The sequence below is a fragment of the Podarcis erhardii genome (genome assembly GCF_964252035.2).
Source record: "Podarcis erhardii genome assembly, chromosome: 1".
NCBI classification, from domain to species: Eukaryota; Metazoa; Chordata; class Lepidosauria; order Squamata; family Lacertidae; genus Podarcis; species Podarcis erhardii.
Window position 1 is genome coordinate 64,486,317 of NC_138497.1, and position 18,210 is coordinate 64,504,526.

An 18,210-nucleotide genomic window follows, 5' to 3' on the forward strand; every position below is an offset into this window, starting at 1 on the left:
TTCTGCTTTCTCTTTCACAAAAACTGTAACCAGGCATGAACAGAAATACTAGGAGGCTCAAAGTGCATGTGTTTGTGCAAGCCTTAAATTCCTTGCAAAAGTAAGTGGGTCACAGTTTGAATTAAAATATCATTCCACTTAGAAATAAGGGGACTGTTAACTATATGCAGTGATGAAATCAGACTTCAAAGAATGTGTTCCTCCACAAGGATATTAAATTGGTCAAGAGGAGATAATCTGAGAGGGCCACCAGTGTCATTTCAGCTCTATAAATAATGAATCTGCTGTGATTTCTTAATCTAGATTGTCTACAAAGATTTTTTTCAATCCAGAGGGTTAAGGATAATCTTCCATTTGAATTTGAGTCGCTTTTTTCATTCAGCGGTGCTTACCCTTCTGTCAACAAATGAATAAAAATAATTGTGCTTCTAATGTCTCTGCTAAAAGCATTGTAACACTGGGCTATTTTCCAGTCTGCAAGTCATGTATTATCAAGAACGTTCTGGCACAGAGAAGGGGGGAATCATTGTAAATCATTCCTTTGGTGACTCTGCTGCATTTTATAAGACCAATTCCTAGCCAGAAAATGGAACTGTATGTTAGACTTTACCTACAAACCCTTTCCTACCCAACCCTTGGGAATAATGGCAATTGCTGAGGTGTTTTTGCTTAATGAAAATGCCAGTGGCTGCTGCATGATGGAAAACTCCTGCCCATGCTGAAGTCCTGGGAGGCAGCAGCCAAAGGACTGCATTCCCACATAAGTAGCCTTCTGGGAGGCCAGTGGTGGGTGGAGCCAAAAGCAAAAGTGGGAGGAGCAATACTAGTGACCTTTACACTAGGCTACATTCCAGCCCTGCAGCAGCCACACACTGGCTGCTGGAAGTCTGTTCCCTGAACCCAGGGAAGCAAGGGGTTGTTTAAGGACACATTCCAGCCAGGCAAACATAATCAAGGAGGGTTCAGAGGAGGGCCAGTGACAGGTGTGGCCAGAGAAGGGGCGTGGCCTAGGAAGGCCTGGAGGGGGGCTTTATTCAAGCGATGGGCTCCACCCCTGGCTGCTTCCTCCTCACCATCTTTTAAAATGACATTGTCTTCAGAGGTTTAGTGACCTCACTCTAAACCAGATGGTTTGCAGACCATCACCGTTTATTTCCTTGCTGCCCATCTAAGATTTTTAAAATTATAAAACCCTTTTAAAATTCCATACTATATGGTTACACTAGGATGCTAAGAGAAAACCTTTATGAATTATCTCCAAAACCATGTGCATATTTTTAACAGGAAAAAGATAGGAATAGTAAATAGAAAAGCAGGTGTTAGGGTGCCAGCCAGATGTACCCTTTCCCACAATATACAATTCAATCCTCACTACACAGTGTTTTGCCCCCACCCCAGCAGTTAGTCAGCAAGGCATGTCCACTGAGCATGCTCCGTCCTTATTGGGCTGTCCCCCTTCTTTTAAGGAATATATCCTTAGTTGTTGTCTGTACATCTGAAAACCTTGGGGTTCCCCCAAGCCTGCTGATGCCTCTTTTGTGGGTGGAAGTGCTGTTACAAGGATTCACACTTGGAGAATGTTTGCTATTAGTATATATAGAATATCACAGCTATATGGAATATCACAACTACCTATTTGTTTGGGGGAACTAATAGCATGTTTGAGGGAACATGTTTTTCCTGTCAAATATCCTGACAAAAATGTTAAGATGCTTATTTAAACCCATTTGGTATTGTGTTAACGTCTACTTGGTAAAGAATTAGGCAGCTTCTAGGTAACTTTCACAAACTTCTTCCATTCATAGATGACACAGCTGGGTAGAAATTAGTCTCTAAAAATACTTTCACACAACCTGCTTGTTTTCTAGTCACTGTCTGCTTATGTTATGCTCATTCCATCTGTCAATAGATATGAGTCACACATTCGACCTTTCAGTTTCACTTGCGCACATAAATTTCTTCCAATTTCCTGTGAAACAAACACTTTTAACTCTTTAGAGCTGTACAATCCAGGATGCCAAAAAATGGTTTGTAGGGGTGGAAATGGAGTGGGCTGATGTGCTGCATCTCTAATTTAGGCCCACATCTAATGTAGTATTGAATATGCTTTGTCTTCTTAGTAGGGATGGTTTTTACAATACAAATTAAAATGATTTCTTGGAACTTCTGTTTTTGCTGTGCTTGCTAACTACTTTTTAAAACTTAACAGCATAGAAAGATGGAAAGGAAATTTTATTTCTGATGTTGTTAACCATTAGAAGATTCCCTTTAAGGAAGTCTAGTTGATTCCTTTTTCAAATACTCTTATAAAATGTGAAACAAGGAAACAGTTATCTGAATGACATTTACTCCTTTGACTACTTTACCAGTAGAACTTAAATCATACATCTATAGATAAAACCAATTTTCCTCTCAGAGGAAATTCTTCTCTTAGAATTTATGGTGAATATTCTCTGAATATTCCCTGGTTGTATGAATATTTGTGGAATGAGTGATATTTGACATTGCTGTTTCACATCTGACGTCTTTGCAAAGGCTATCAATATTTGACATGCAACAGTAAATATTTGATGCTATCTGACAGTTGGCATGCATTAACAGTCAACATTGAGCAGCAGTAGACATTTAGTGGTCAATATCTGATACTGTCTGACACGCTGTGGTAGACTATATGTGGCAATAGTTTTGCAGTATGATTTAATAAGTTGCCTTGTGAGGGTAATGTTCTTTGGTGGTTCGAAATACATTGAATATACAAGTCCCTTCGAGTTTAATGGTTACTCCTAAGTAAGTGTGCATAAGATTGCAGCTCAAATTTACTGTTAGAACTTCTGGTGTTTTAAAAAGAGCTCATGAGTGAACAAGTAAGTCTCTACAGGCGCATATTTTTAGAGCAGGTATAGGGAAACTTTGGACTTTCAGATGCTGAAAGACTACAACTCCCATGCAAAACACTACGAAACCTTACGTAACAACACACACAACGTAACAGGCTGTTTTTGACTATGTAACTTCTATTTCAAATACAATTCAACATATAATATCTCACAAAGTGTAATTCCATAGACCAACACATCATGCAAATAGAACATATCCAGAGAAATGAAAGTCCAATGGATGGTCAGGAAATAAAGTCCATTCGGTTCCTAAACTGGCATATTGGCAATAACCACAATATGGTATGTTTATCTTATGATGTTCCACGTATTGCTGCTTTGAGGATTCTAACGTTCCTTGTATGTAGATATCGGATCAAATGGAAAACTGGAAGGTATGGAGAATGTAGATGTCGGATCAGATGGAATACTTGAAGGTATGGCACGACAAGGATTCCGGAATAATACCTTGTTTCGCCCAACCGGGCTTCGTCAGCCATGTATACTCTAAATTAAACAAACATGATGTAACATAATCCTTAGTAACATAACATACAAATTAAACAACAAGTTTACATACCATATTCTTGTATGAACGTTAACAGCCTGTTATGCTGTGTGTTGTTACCAAGACTACAACTCCCATCTTTCCTGTCCATTCACCAGGCATGCTGTGGTTGATAGGAGTTGTAGTTCAGATAGGAGTTGTAGTTCAGCAACATCCAGAGGGCCAAAGGTTCCCAACATTTGTCTTCATTTTAAAGGTTTGTTATAGATAGATAGATAAATAGATAGATAGATAGATAGATAGATAGATAGATAGATAGATAGATAGATATAGATAGATAAATAGATAGATAGATAGATAGATGATGATAGATAGATAGATACCACATTTCTTTATTAGACAGCATTTATGGTGTTCACAATGTTTAAATTTATAACTTCACAAAAGAACAAGAGACAGGGGCAACAATTTAAAAAATTGCCTAGAGGCTTTGGCACCAGCTGTTTTTAATTGAAGTGGTTTTATTCTTTAAGGAAATCAGCAGGGATTTTTTTAAAAAGTAAAATGAAGGACTTCCCTTAAAAAAACAGTGCTACCCAGATTTTTAAAATGCAATTTTAGGCTGCTCAAAGGTGATCCAACCTGAAACAAGACAAATTAGCATACTGATATGTCCATACAAACTGGTATGTAAGCTTATAGAGCTATGCAGTCAGAAGCAACATTCAAATGAATGGGAAATGATATAATTGCTCTGCTGAAGACATTGCAGTGCACATTTTAAACGCTGATGCTCTGTAAGCCCCCATTTTCACTGGATTGATTTTCACCTGAGTACCATTTCCCTGTCCATTAAATCAGATTCCCCATTATTTAGTTATTTATTCAATTTAGATCCTGTTTTTCTTCCCAGATGCATCAACACATCAATAATAAAACCTTATTTGTTTGTTTGTTTGTTTTGTTTTAAATCTAAACCCAATTAAAAACGTCCAAAAAGCATTCATCTCAGGATTTCCAGGAATGGTGAATTTCAGCATGTGTAAACAGGAACGTTTTAAAATTTAGTCTGAAAGTGATCAACAGTGATGCATGTCACCCACAAGGGAGGATATTCTACAAATGGGGAGCCACCACTGAAAAGGCCCTGTCATGGACCAATGCCAACTGGGAAGCCTTTGGTGGTACCACCACCAACAAGGCCTTACCTGCCAGTTGTAGGGTCTGGGAAGGTTGATACTGGAAAATGCACTTTTTTAGGCACTTAAGTCTCAAGCCATTTAGGGTTTTATATGCTATGACGAACACACTGAATTAAGCTTAGTAGCTCAGTAGCTCAGTAGCTCCTTCATGGATCACTGCCTTATCGTGGTGAAGGGGCTTGAGTAACTCAGAGAAGCTATGAACTATGCCGTGCAGGGCCATCCAAGATGGACAGGTCATAGTTGAAAATGTTGATTAAACGTAATCCATCTGGAGCAGGAACTGCAAGCCACTCCAGTATCCCTGCTAAGAAAACTCCATGGACAAAGACAACAGGCATATAAAAATTATGACGCTGGAAGATAAGCCCTTCAGGTTGGAAGGTGTCCAACATGCTACCGAGGAAGAGCAGAGGACAAGTACACGTAGATTCAGAGCTGATGAAACGGCTGGGCCAAAGCCGAAAGGTTGCTCAGTTGCGGATATGCCTGGAAGCGAAAGGAAAGTCCAATGCGGTAAAGAAAAATATTGCATAGGAACCTGGAATGTAAGAACCATGTACCTTGGTAAGCTGGATGTGGTCAAAAATGTGATGGCAAGAATAAATATTGACATCCTGGGCATCAGTGAACTAAAATGGACGGGAATGGGAGAATTCAGTTCAGATGACCATCATATCTACTACTGTGGGCAAGAATCCTGTAAAACAGGGGTGTCAAACTCAAAATCATCGGGGGCTGCATCAGCAGTTTGGTCACCCTCAAAGGGCCGGTTGTATCTGTAGGACTATGTGTCCACTCTTTATTATCATAAATTATTGTCACTGCAATAATGTAAGTAATAACTAGCTCTGAAAGCAGAAACATAGTCAGAATAATGGCAAGTAGATATTCAAATGTACAATTATTGTACAATTTATTGAAAAATGATTTTTGGTAACAGACAGTAATTTATTTATTTTTAAACATACAAATATTGCCAAAGTTTCCATGTAAATGCAGTAGCTCCCCAATCTACGGTCCTGGAATTCCAAAATTTGTGGGCTGAATATTTATTTGAGGAAGGCAGGTGTAAGGGCAAGGAAGAAGTGAGTCCTTATCCAGATGTGTAGGTAAGTGCTACATTCGCCCCCCCCACACACACACATAAACAAAGGGAGGAGTGATTACTTACTTCTTTGTCCCAGCAGCCCAAGACAGAAGCTCAAATCCCACTGCTTAATCTAATTAAGTCTGCATTAATGGGCATAGTCAGATTGGGGGGGGGGGCGTCGGAACCTGAGAATTGTATTTTTATTTTATTTTTTATTGATTAAGGGGGCACCTGCCACCCCCGGCTACACCCATGTCTGTGTTTCTCGTCCCAAAATATATATTTTTATTTTTTTAAAAGACAGTGACTAAAGTCAAGCGTTTGTAACTTCACCATTAAACCAGGTTTTCCTCTTTTGTGGTTGGGCGGTTGACATCTCAGCACAGCATGTTCCCTATTTCGTGGACATTTGGATCAGCCCCACTCTGCTGATAGACCAACGCGGCTCCGGCTGCAATTGTATACCTATTTACCTGCTAGCAAGCGCTATGAAACTCCATGGGGCTCCTTTCCGAAGTCTGCTTGGCGCATCCTAGCCTTTCTCTACCTTGCAGGCAGCACCTTGCTTTTAAAAGGAATATGGGATCCTAAGTTCACAGGGCGGGAGAGAACAGTAGGGAAAACGAAAGCGGAAGCACCTCCCTGGATGCTCTCCCGCCTAGGACTGAGGGAAGGAGGGAGGCCGCTCTCGGAGGCCAGGCCTGAGGCGGGGCCTCTAGTCCCAAGACACCCAATCACGGGCTCCGCTCAAAAGAACGCCACGCCTCCGCTACGCCCCTCATTATTTAACAAATGAGCCTTCCCTTTGGCCGTGTCCCCGCTGGGTTTCCGTAGATGAGGAAAGGCTCCCTCCCGCTACTCCGCCAACAGTTGACGGGCCGACCATTGAAAAGCGCTTCGTCAGGTGACAGGCGGTTGGCTTCCGGATGCGCGCGGGCGGAGAGTAGTAGTGCGAGGGAGGGGGCCGAATGGATGAGGCGGCAGCTGAGGATGAGGTGGTAGCTACACGGGCCACATGATGAGGTCTGGCGGGCCGGATTCGGCCCACGTGCCTTGTGTTTGACACCCGTGCTGTAAAAGAAATGGAGTGGCCCTCATAGTCAACAAAAGAGTGGCGAAAGCTGTACTGGGATGCAATCTCAAAAATGATAGAATGATCTCTATACGAATCCAAGGCAGACCTTTTAACATCACAGTAATCCAAGTTTATGCATCAACTACAGGTGCTGAAGAAACTGAAATTGACCAATTCTATGGGACTTCCGGAGGCGGCGCGAAACAGCAATGGCGGTCCTCTTCGTGCTCTGAAGAGGGGCTCCGCAGGAAAGGGTCGTTCGCTGCGGCATAGCGGCGACCCATCCAGAAAAACCACGGGCAGAGTGAGCTCATGGCCGTGGGACTCGGCGGGCGCCAGAAGCCCCCCCAGAAACGAAGGAGGGACACCGTAAGGGGCTCCGGAACGTGAAAGGGGGAGCGGCGCTGTGAGTTCATCGCTCTTTCTGCGGGAAGCAAAGCCGCGCGGCTGCTGCTGATGAGCGCTGACCTTTCTTCTTGGAATATTAGATCTACAACCACAACCCGTGAGTAAGGGGACTTAAAATTATCGGGACTAAAATACTTTAATTTGGCTGAAAACGGGAGATGCAACCAGGAAGTCCGTCTCCCCACCGTGCTTAAAAGATCAAAGTAAAGTTTCAAAAAGCAGGAAGCGCTGTGAAAGAACTGTAAAGTTTGGATTTCGTGCAGATGTTAGAACTATCGGTTGGGATTAAAGGAGTTAATTGTGGAATTTCTATGTTGATTTTCTGACTGGACTTTTCTTCTTCCTTTGGGATTTATAAATAATAGAAGAAGCCAATCTGAGGGCTGCCAGTGTAAAGAAGAACTGTCAAACTGCTAAACTGTGGTACTATTCTTAACGTTGAAAGTGTTACACATTAAGGCTACAATATTGAAGATACAGAGAAACTGTTTCTTGCACCACTTCTGAGACATTGTTTTAAGTTGGGGAAAGCTTAATGTTAAAAAGAAACCAAAAGTTTGCTTGGAACTCCAGTTGTTCCCCTTTGGATTGTTATTCCTTTTGTGGATTGTTGGGATTGCAAAGAAGGGAAAATTTCTTTCCTTTGGTTGAACTTTATTACTCCCCCTAGAGGATTTTGGATTTATAACTCCTTGGGAACTACATTTTGTTTTGACTTTCTGTTGCCTGGTTGTTTACATTTTGGAATTGTCTCTCTCATGGGAACACTTACAGTTTGACCTTGATATACAGAAGGGATTGGAATGAGCGAGGCAGCGAAAACAAGGTTGGCTAAAACAAAGGCAAAACAATTGGTACAAACAACTTTGACTTCCCAACCACGCAGATCATCGGTCCCAACTGTTCTAGAAACGCAAAAAGAAGTGGATGAGCTGACACCTACAGGGGATATGGCTTCAGGAGGGTCTGAAAAAGTTCTGAATCAGATTCTAGAACAACTGGCAATTCTAAATAAAAAGGCGGATGAACATTCGATTAAAATTGACCAAGCCACATCCTCAATAAATAAATTGTCTGACCAGGTGGCTCAACATACACAAGCAATTGGGAACCTTCAAGAAGTGACAGCAGAGAACCACAAACTGACTGAGGAAGCCAAACAAAAAGCAGAGGAAGGCAACTTGAAAGCTGAGGCACTAAAGGTGGAGGTGAAGCCGCTACACAAACAGATAAATGACCAGCAGGCCTACTGGTCGATGACTGAACTGAGAAATAGGGAAAGCAATCTTAGACTTAGAGCTATTCCAGAACTAGAACAGGAGGACTTGATCGGCTACTTGACATCAGAAATTTCAAAGTTCTGGGGTATTGAAGAGGATAAAGATTTTAAAATTGTGACTGCTTTCAGATTGGGAAGAGTGACCAGGAAGGATAAACCTAGAGACTGTTTGATTGTTTTAAGATCTAAGCAAGAGAGAAACAAAATACTAGGCCTCCATTTTGGAAAATCGCTTGTCATCCAGGGCAACAGAGCTGAAATTTACAGAGACATACCTAAACAGCTTTTGGATCTTAGAGGGACTTATACGGAACTTGTAAAATTACTGAGAGGCAATTCAATTCCTTACAGGTGGGAGTTTCCTCAAGGACTATCTTTTAATTTTAAAGGAAAGAAAGTTAAAATCAGATCAGCAGAAGACCAACAAAAGTTTCTGAACGACTACGAAGAGGACCTACAGAAAGGGACAACAGGAGCCTGGCCACCACCACTACCTACACCTATACCAGCACCTACACCCTCGGGACCAGAGGACCAAAAGAAAGAGACACCACCACAGGACTTATAGCTTGATCCAGGATGTCTCTGCAGTTGCTTAGTTGGAACATAAATGGCGGAAATTCCCCAGAGAAAAGAAGAAGAATCTTTCATATATTGAAAAAAGAACAATTGGATATTATTTGCTTGCAGGAAACACATGTGACCAGGCTCCATAGAAAAGTTTTGATTAACAAAAGATTAGGCCAAGAATTTATTTCATCGGACAAAGTAAAGAAAAGAGGAGTGGTGATTTATGCAAAAGAGAGCCTGTCACCAAAATTTTTATTCAAAGATGAGCAAGGAAGAATTCTGGCTATTGAAATACAGACTCAAGGAGAAAAAAAATTGTTATTAGGAATTTATGCACCGAATGAGGGGAAATCAGAATTTTACAAGAAACTGCATGAGACAATCCTGGACTATTTAGACTACACTAACATCATTTTGATGGGAGATATGAACGGAGTAGTCTCCACAAATATGGATAAGTCACAAAATCAAAGCTTAACAAAAGACGGCAGACTACCTAAAACCTTTTTTGAATTAACTGACAATATGGACTTAATTGATATCTGGAGGACAAAAAACCCCCTACGTAAAGAAGGAACTTTCTTTTCTGAGGCCCATCTGTCATGGACAAGAATAGACCAAATTTGGATAACTAGAAGGCTGGCACCTATGACTAGAAAAGTGGAAATCTGCCCAAAAACCTGCTCCGACCATAATGCTATGAAAATGGAATTAAGACTTACTCCAACCGGCTCCTTTAGATGGAAAATGAATGACACTCTATTAAGAGATCAGGAGATTGTGAAGAAGGCCCAAAAAACTTTGAAAGACTATTTTGAAATTAATTTGAGTACTACGGTGGAAAAAAGAACAATCTGGGACGCAAGCAAAGCAGTTATGAGAGGGTTTCTGATACAACAGAACATGATAAAAAAAAGGCTCTGGAATGGGAAAAAAGACAAGATTTTAGAGAAGATAAGAGATGGAGAGAAAAAGTTGAGATCTAAACCAAAATCGAAGGAGATCTTGAGAGAAATTAAATTTTATCAAGCACAGTATGCGAAATTGATAAATCAAGAAGTTGAGTGGAAAATTAAACAAATGAAACAAAGATCATTCGAATCAGCTAATAAGTGTGGGAAATTTTTAGCATGGCAACTGAAAAAGAGACAAAAATTGAACACAGTCACCAATCTAGAGACTGAAGGGAAAAATATCCAGAAACCAGAAGAAATTAGGAAGTGCTTCCAGAGATACTTTAAAAAGCTTTACACTCAAGGGCCACAAGAGGAGAAGGAGATAGACCAATTTTTGAAAACAAATGGTCTACCAAAACTTGCTGAGGAAAAGAGAACAACCCTGAATCACAAAATAACACAACAAGAAATAGAGAGTGCCATTCAGAATATGCAACTAGGCAAATCTCCAGGTCCGGATGGGCTTACCTCCAAGTATTATAAGATATTGAAAGACTATTTGATACAACCACTAATGGAGGTATGCAACCAGATTTTGGAGGGGAAGAAGGCACCGGAATCGTGGAAAGAAGCTTTCATCACATTGATTCCTAAAGTGGAAACTGAAAAGACTCAACTAAAGAACTACCGTCCCATCTCACTCCTAAATGTGGATTACAAAATCTTTGCAGACATTTTGGCGAGTAGACTTAAAAAAGTATTAAATGAAGTAATTCATAAAGACCAGGCAGGCTTTCTCCCAGGAAGACATTTGTCTGATAATACTAGGAATATTGTTGACATTTTGGAACTTTTGCAAACCAACATTAATACAAAATCAGTGTTAATTTTTGTTGATGCGGAGAAGGCCTTTGACAACATTTCTTGGAGATTTATGAAGAAAAATTTGGAAGGGATGGGAGTGGGACGGGGGTTTGAAAATGGAATAGAAGCAATTTATTCAGAGCAGAAAGCGAAATTGATTGTAAACAATGTGGAGACAGAAGAATTTAAAATTGAAAAAGGAACACGACAAGGGTGCCCCCTATCCCCTCTGTTATTTATTTCTGTTCTGGAGGTGCTCTTGAACATGATTAGGGAAGACCGGTTGGTACAAGGAATACAGGTCGGAGTGAAACAATTTAAACTGAAAGCTTTTGCAGATGATTTGGTTTTAACATTACAGGAGCCAGAATCTAGTACGAAGAGAGTGTTAGAATTAATTCATGAATTTGGTCGGGTAGCAGGGTTTAAATTGAACAAGCAAAAAACTAAGGTTTTGGAGAAAAACTTGACACCTTTGGAAATAGATGGGTTTCAGAAAGAGACAGAATTAAATGTTGTTAAAAAGGTAAAATACCTAGGGGTAAATTTGTCTGCCAAAAATTTGAATTTGTTTAAAGATAATTATGAAAAATGTTGGTCAGAAATTAAGAAAGATTTAGAGATTTGGTCAAGATTGAAACTTTCCTTGATGGGCCGAATTGCAGTTATAAAGATGAATGTATTGCCGAAGATGTTATTTTTGTTTCAGACCCTACAGATCGTGGACAGAGTGGAGTGTTTTGGGAAGTGGCAGAAAGATATTTCTAGGTTTGTCTGGCAGGGCAAAAAGCCCCGAATAAAATTTAAAATACTAACTGATGCCAAAGAGAGAGGGGGGTTTGCCCTGCCAGACTTAAGGTTATATTATGAAGCTGCGGCTTTCTGCTGGATGAAAGATTGGTTACTTCTTGAGAACACTGATGTTCTAGATCTGGAAGGGTACGACAATGCTTTTGGATGGCATGCATATTTGTGGTATGACAAGGTAAAGGTTCATAAAAACCATATTGTCAGGAAAGCTATATTTATGGTCTGGACAAAATACAAAGATTTATTAGAAGGTAAGACCCCGAGGTGGTTATCACCAGTGGAGGCCAAGGCTAGAAAAAGACTCAATATGGAGGTCGGATGGCCAAAATATTGGGAAATGATAGAAAAAACAGGAGACAATTGGAGACTGCTGAGCTTTGAAAAATTAAAGAATAGGGTGCAAGATTGGTTTCACTATGCTCAAATTCAAGAAGTTTTTAAGTCGGACAAAAAAATAGGATTCCAGGTGGAAAAATCGAAACTAGAGACAGAATTGTTAGAACCTAAGACCAAGGTACTTTCGAGAATGTATAACTTGCTGCTTAAATGGAATACTCAGGATGAGACAGTCAAATCAGCCATGATAAAATGGGCTCAGGATATTGGGTACAACATTATGTTTGAAGACTGGGAAAGGTTATGGACCACTGGAATGAGATTTACGGCATGTAATGCCTTGAAAGAGAATATTATGAAAATGATATATAGGTGGTACATGACCCCAGTCAAACTTGCAAAAATTTACCATCGATCCGATAATAAATGTTGGAAATGTAAGGAGGCTGAAGGGACATTTTTTCACCTTTGGTGGACTTGTCCAAAAGTGAAGGCCTTCTGGGAAATGATCTATAATGAACTAAAAAAGGTGTTTAGGTACACCTTTCCCAAGAAACCAGAGGCCTTCCTCCTGGGCATTGTGGACCAAAGGGTGATAAAGAAGGATAAGACATTTTTTATGTATGCATCTACAGCAGCAAGAATACTTATAGCAAAATATTGGAAGACACAAGATCTTCCCACGCTGGAAGAGTGGCAGACGCAGTTGATGGACTATATGGAATTGGCCGAAATGACTGGCAGAATCCGGGATTTGGATGAAGAGACAACGGAAGAAGATTGGAAAAAATTTAAGGACTATTTGCAAAAACAATACAAGCTATATGAATGTTAAGAATCTGCATGTTTTGGAACTTAGCTCCTGCAACTAGATCGAGAAAATGGGAAGATAAGTTACACTTAAGAAAAAGTTGAAATTTAAGGTTATTATATTTTTTATTTTAAGGCATAAATATTAGATAGAAGGCACCTTAAAATTAGAAGTAAAATATTTTGAAAGGTATAAATAAGATACGAAACAAGGTAATAATTTGCTGATATGTTTTATTGTAAAGAATGCAGGGTGAGGGAGGTGTGGGGAAGTCCAGCTAACAATCTAAAAATGTGAAATTGACCAATTCTATGAAGACTTACAACACCTTCTAGAAATGACAGCAAAGAAGGATGTTCTTCTCATTATAGGGGATTGGAATGCTAAAGTCAAGAGATAAAAGGAACAACTAGCAAGTTTGGCCTTGGAGTTCAAAACAAAGCAGGGCAAAGGCTAATAGAGTTCTGTCAAGAGAACAAGCTGGTCATCACAAACACACTTTTCCAACAACACAAGAGAAGACTCTACACATGGACATCACCAGATGGGCAGCATCAAAATCAGATTGATTATATTCTCTGCAGCCAAAGATGGAGAAGCTCTATACAGTCAGCAAAAACAAGACCTGGAGCTGACTGTAGCTCAGATCATCAGCTTCTTATAGCAAAATTCAAGCTTAGACTGAAGAAAGTAGGAAAAACCACTGGGCCAGCAAGACACAATCTAAATCAAATCCCTTATGAATACACAGTGGAAGTGAGGAACAGGTTTAAGGATTTAGATTTGGTGGACAGAGTGCCTGAAGAACTATGGATGGAGACTCGTAACATTATACAGGAGGCAGCAACGAAAACCATCCCAATGAAAAAGAAATGCAAGAAAGCAAAGTGGCTGTCCAGTGAGGCCTTACAAATAGTGGGGGAGAGAAGGCAAGCAAAATGTGAGGGAGATAGTGAAAGATACAGGAAATTGAATGCAGATTTCCAAAAAAATAGCAAGGAGAGACAAGAGGGCCTTCTTAAACAAGCAATGGGAAAAACCAGAGATCTGTTCAAGAAAATTGGAGATATGAAAGGAACATTTCATACAGAGATTACCATAATAAAGGACAAAAGTGGAAAGGACCTAACAGAAGCAGAAGACATCAAGAAGATTTGGCAAGAATGCATAGAGAATGCATACCAGAAAGATATGGAGGTCTCGTATACCCCAGGTAGTGTGGTTGCTGACCCTGAGCCAGACATCCTGGATAGTGAAGTCAAATGGGCCTTAGAAAGCACTGCTAATAACAAGGCCAGTGGAGGTGATGATATTCCAGCTGAACTATTTAAAATTTTAAAAAGATGATGCTGTTAAGGTGCTACATTCAATATGCCAGCAAGTTTGGAAAAATCAGCAGTGGCCAGAGGATTGGAGAAGATCAGTCTACATCCCAATCCAAAAGAAGGGCAGTGCCAAAGAAGGTTCCAACTACCGCACAATTGTGCTCATTTCACATGCTAGCAAGGTTATGCTTAAAATTCTACAAGGCAGGCTTATGCAGTATGTGGACTGAGAACTCCCAGAAGTTCAAGCTGGATTTTGAAGGGGCAGAGGAATCAGAGACCAAATTGCAAACATGTGCTGGATTATGGAGAAAGCTAGAGAGTTCCAGAAAAACATCTAATTCTGCTTCATTGACTCTGCAAAAGTTTCTGACTGTGTTGACCACAGCAAACTATGGCAAGTTCTTAAAGAAATGGGAGTGCCTGGTCACCTCATCGGTCTCCTGAGAAATCTCTACGTGGGAAATCTTAAAAAGGAGAGACATCACCTTGCCAACAAAGGTCCGCTATGGTTTCCCCAATAGTGATGTATGGAAGTGAGAGCTGGACCATAAAGAAGGCTGATCGCCGAAGAATTGATGCTTTTGAATTATAGTGCTGGAAGAGACTCCTGAGAGTCCCATGAACTGCAAGAAGATCCAACCTCTCCATTCTGAAGGAAAGCAGCCCTGAGTGCTCACTGGAAGGACAGGTCCTGAAGCTGAGGCTCCAATACTTTGGCCACCTCATGAGAAGACTCCCTGGAAAAGACCCTGATGTTGGGAAAGTTTGAGGCTACAAGGAGAAGGGGACGACAGAGGATGAGGTGGTTGGACAGTGTTCTTGAAGTTACCAACATGAGTTTGACCAAGCTGTGGGAGGCAGTGGAAGGCAGGAGTGCCTGGCATGGACTGGTCCATGGGGTCATGAAGAGTCAGACATGACTAAACGACTAAACAACAACAACAGCTCAGTGGCAGCCAGAGCAGTGATACATGGTCACATCAGGCTGCCCTACTTACCAGACTAGCAGGCACATCCTGCACTAGCTGCAGTCTCCAATTGATCTTCAAGGAGAGCCCCACCTAGAGTGCATTACAGCAGCCCTGATGGGAGGTCACCAGAGAATAACCCCCCCCCCCTGTGTTGTAAAGAAACCTATTGCCTTGGCTGTGGCTGGAATTCACCTGCTGCAATAAAAATGGGAAGATTGCAGTGGAGAAGGCTGATAACAACTGGCTGGACAATACAATCCCTCTCTTCCCATGTGGCAGTTGGGGGGATTATTTAAAAAATAGGGAACCAACATGAGTCCTGTATCCAGAGCAGGTACACAATTAGGACCCTGCATGGCTGCTTTTACTTCCAAATAAAAGAAAGCATTGTGGTGATGGTTTGCCTCCAAGAAATTGGCTAGGTGTTCTATCTGCATAAGTAATACAACAATTAATACAAGAACTATTCTTAATCTATGAGACAAGGCTGCCAGAATCTCAGCACTTGAGCTCTGAACACTAAACCATCAGCCTGAAGTTCAGGATCTGGAATTTGGTTTTGTTCTTCAGCCAGCAATATGGCAGCCTGGCCTTGACCAGCTTAGCTCCCTCCATCTCTGTGCCATGGCTATTGTTCAAGGCCACAATAATATACAATTGGATTCACAAATAAAATGGTCTCTTGTTACTGTCACGTTCAGGCTGTTATCCCTGTACACTTGCATTTTGGAAAGCATCCTGTTTTGTCTCTTTAACACTGATGCATACTCATTCTTTCACACAATGCACACCACTGGGCTCCACTACAGCTGCCATTCAGCTCTTCCATTTTTATTTTTATTAAACTCTGGCTGTGCAATTAACAGGCCTTTTCAAATGTCAGGATTCCCCATTCCACTATCAGTTCTTCCTTATAATTTAATTCTTCTACTTAAATATTCCATTTGTACCACCCTCCTCTGTCCCCACTGATGCTAATGAAATAATTTATTCTCTGATCAAAGCACTAATTTGTCCCAGAAGACTAAAGAGACAGCAAATTTCCAACTGATTTCCCCCCCTGCTAACAGTGAGAGTGGGAGGATGAACCGAAACCAGCTTGGTTTATAATGGTGGCTTGTGCCATGGGGAAGAGAGAGAGAGAGAGAGAGCCACATTCAATCCAGCTTGCTCCATTAAATTTTTCACAATGGTGCATTCCGTTTCCAAATTATTATTAATTCTGCTTGTGCAGACATTCACAATCCATAATGCAGGGATATCAGACAAACAGGGAATAGTTTTGGGATCTGGAAACATCAGCTGATTTAAGGGTAGGCATGCAGTAAGGAAAATGCTCCTGATTAGAGCTTGCTTGTGATGAAGCCTCCCTTCCATTTGAAACACACACAGACACCTCAGTTTGCCAGAGTTAAAGAGTCATACATTCTTCCAAACACTTGAGTGCATATCTGATGTGCAATAAAATCCCCATAACCATTTGGAGGTTGATACAAATGATTAAGCGTGAGAGCTTACCTTTGGAGACTTTGGTTTTCTGCATAGACTCTCAGGCATACAAAACGGATAACATTATTTTCTGTTATTTGTTGATGTGTTGTAAATATTTTGATGAGTTCCCAATTTGGCTTGCAGACCCTTTCTCCCCAGATGTGGTGCCAAATGAACAACTGGGAATGGGAGCTCCCAATTGTTCCTTTGCAAGTAGGGCTTGCTGACAGCGCTGGTCTGCTGATTGGCCCTGACAGTGAGCCCCACTGGGACTGGCTACACTAGGGAGTTCCTCATCAGGAACCGCCTAATGCTACCAATCCTAGGGGGTGCTCAGAGCCCATTAGTAAACCCCACTGAGATCAGCTGCCCTAGGGAGTTCCTTTCCAATGCATTCCAATCTCCGGATGACTTAATGAAAGATAAAAAAAACCCAAGAAACTCCACAATAAAATCAACCACCCAACAACCGGTAGCAACTCTTTTAAACCTATACAACAGAGACTGGCCCAGAAAGGCGAAGGGACATCTAAATCAAGAAAAAGCCTCGAGCCTAGCATGTCTAGTGCCCACTCAAAGAAACAAGTTTTGGCCAGGTGGCAAAAAGCAGTGAGAGAGGGGACCAAGTGGCTTCCTGGTGGGAAAGATGATGCAGCAACTTGGCACCGCCACTGAGTTGTCCTGATCCGCTGAGCCTTGACCAGTGTTGGGTCATGGAGGAGTGGACAGGCTGCAATGAGAGGAGTTTCTTAGATATTTTGCATATCAAATTATTGCATTCTTACTGACACACAAATACACTTTTTATTCTTCATATTTGTAGAAAAGCATCAATCAGCACACTGGAATGGGGGCATGTCCCAGGAGGATTAATTTGACAAAGTGATTGGAATATGCAAAACCAGAGAACAGGTTAAAGGCATAATAATAATAATAATAATAATAATAATAATAATAATAATTTATTTATACCCTGCCCATCCGGCTGAGTTTCCACAGCCACTCTGGGCAGCTTCCAATGAAGAATAAAAATACATTAAAACATCAGTCATTAAAAACTCTCCTAAACAGGGCTGCTTCAGATGTCTTCTAAATGTCAGATATTTGTTTATCTCTTTGACATCTAATGGGAGGGCATTCCACAGGGTGGGCACCACTCCTGAGAAGGCCCTCTGCCTGGTTCCCTGTAACTTTGCTTCTCGCAGTCAGGGAACTGCCAGAAGGCCCTTAGCACTGGACCACAGTGTCCGGACAGAACGATGGCGGTGGAGATGCTCCTTGAGGTATACTGGGCCAAGGCCGTTTAGGGCTCATGGTCCATCTCACTGTCATACAGTGGTTCCGCTCCTTCCTCCTGGGCCGTGTTCAGAAAGTGGTGGTGGGGGATGAGTGTTCAGACCCCTGGCCGCTCACTTGTGGGGTGCCTCAGGGTTCTGTCCTCTCCCCCATGCTTTTCAACATCTACATGCAGCCGCTGGGAGGGATCATCAGGAGGTTTGGGCTGGGTGTTCATCAGTATGCAGATGATACCCAGCTCTACCTCTCTTTTAAATCAGAACCAGTGAAGGCGGTAAAGGTCCTGTGTGAGTGTCTGGAAGCAGTTGGAGGATGGATGGCGGCTAACAGATTGAGGTTGAATCCTGACAAGACAGAAGTACTGTTTTTGGGGGACAGGAGGCGGGCAGGTGTGGA

The 18,210-nt window shown here is 41.4% G+C and overlaps 1 long non-coding RNA gene across 1 annotated transcript in view; it reads left to right on the plus strand.

Moving 5' to 3' along the window:
* Positions 1 to 2,977: 2,977 nt before the first annotated feature.
* The window catches only part of LOC309327649, a 163,691-nt gene continuing 148,458 nt past the window's right edge, over positions 2,978 to 18,210 (plus strand). Inside the window, exons 1-2 of the long non-coding RNA XR_014150612.1 lie at positions 2,978 to 3,271; positions 3,314 to 3,418. This is a non-coding gene — a long non-coding RNA (uncharacterized lncRNA). The remainder of the gene's footprint in view (positions 3,272 to 3,313; positions 3,419 to 18,210) is intronic.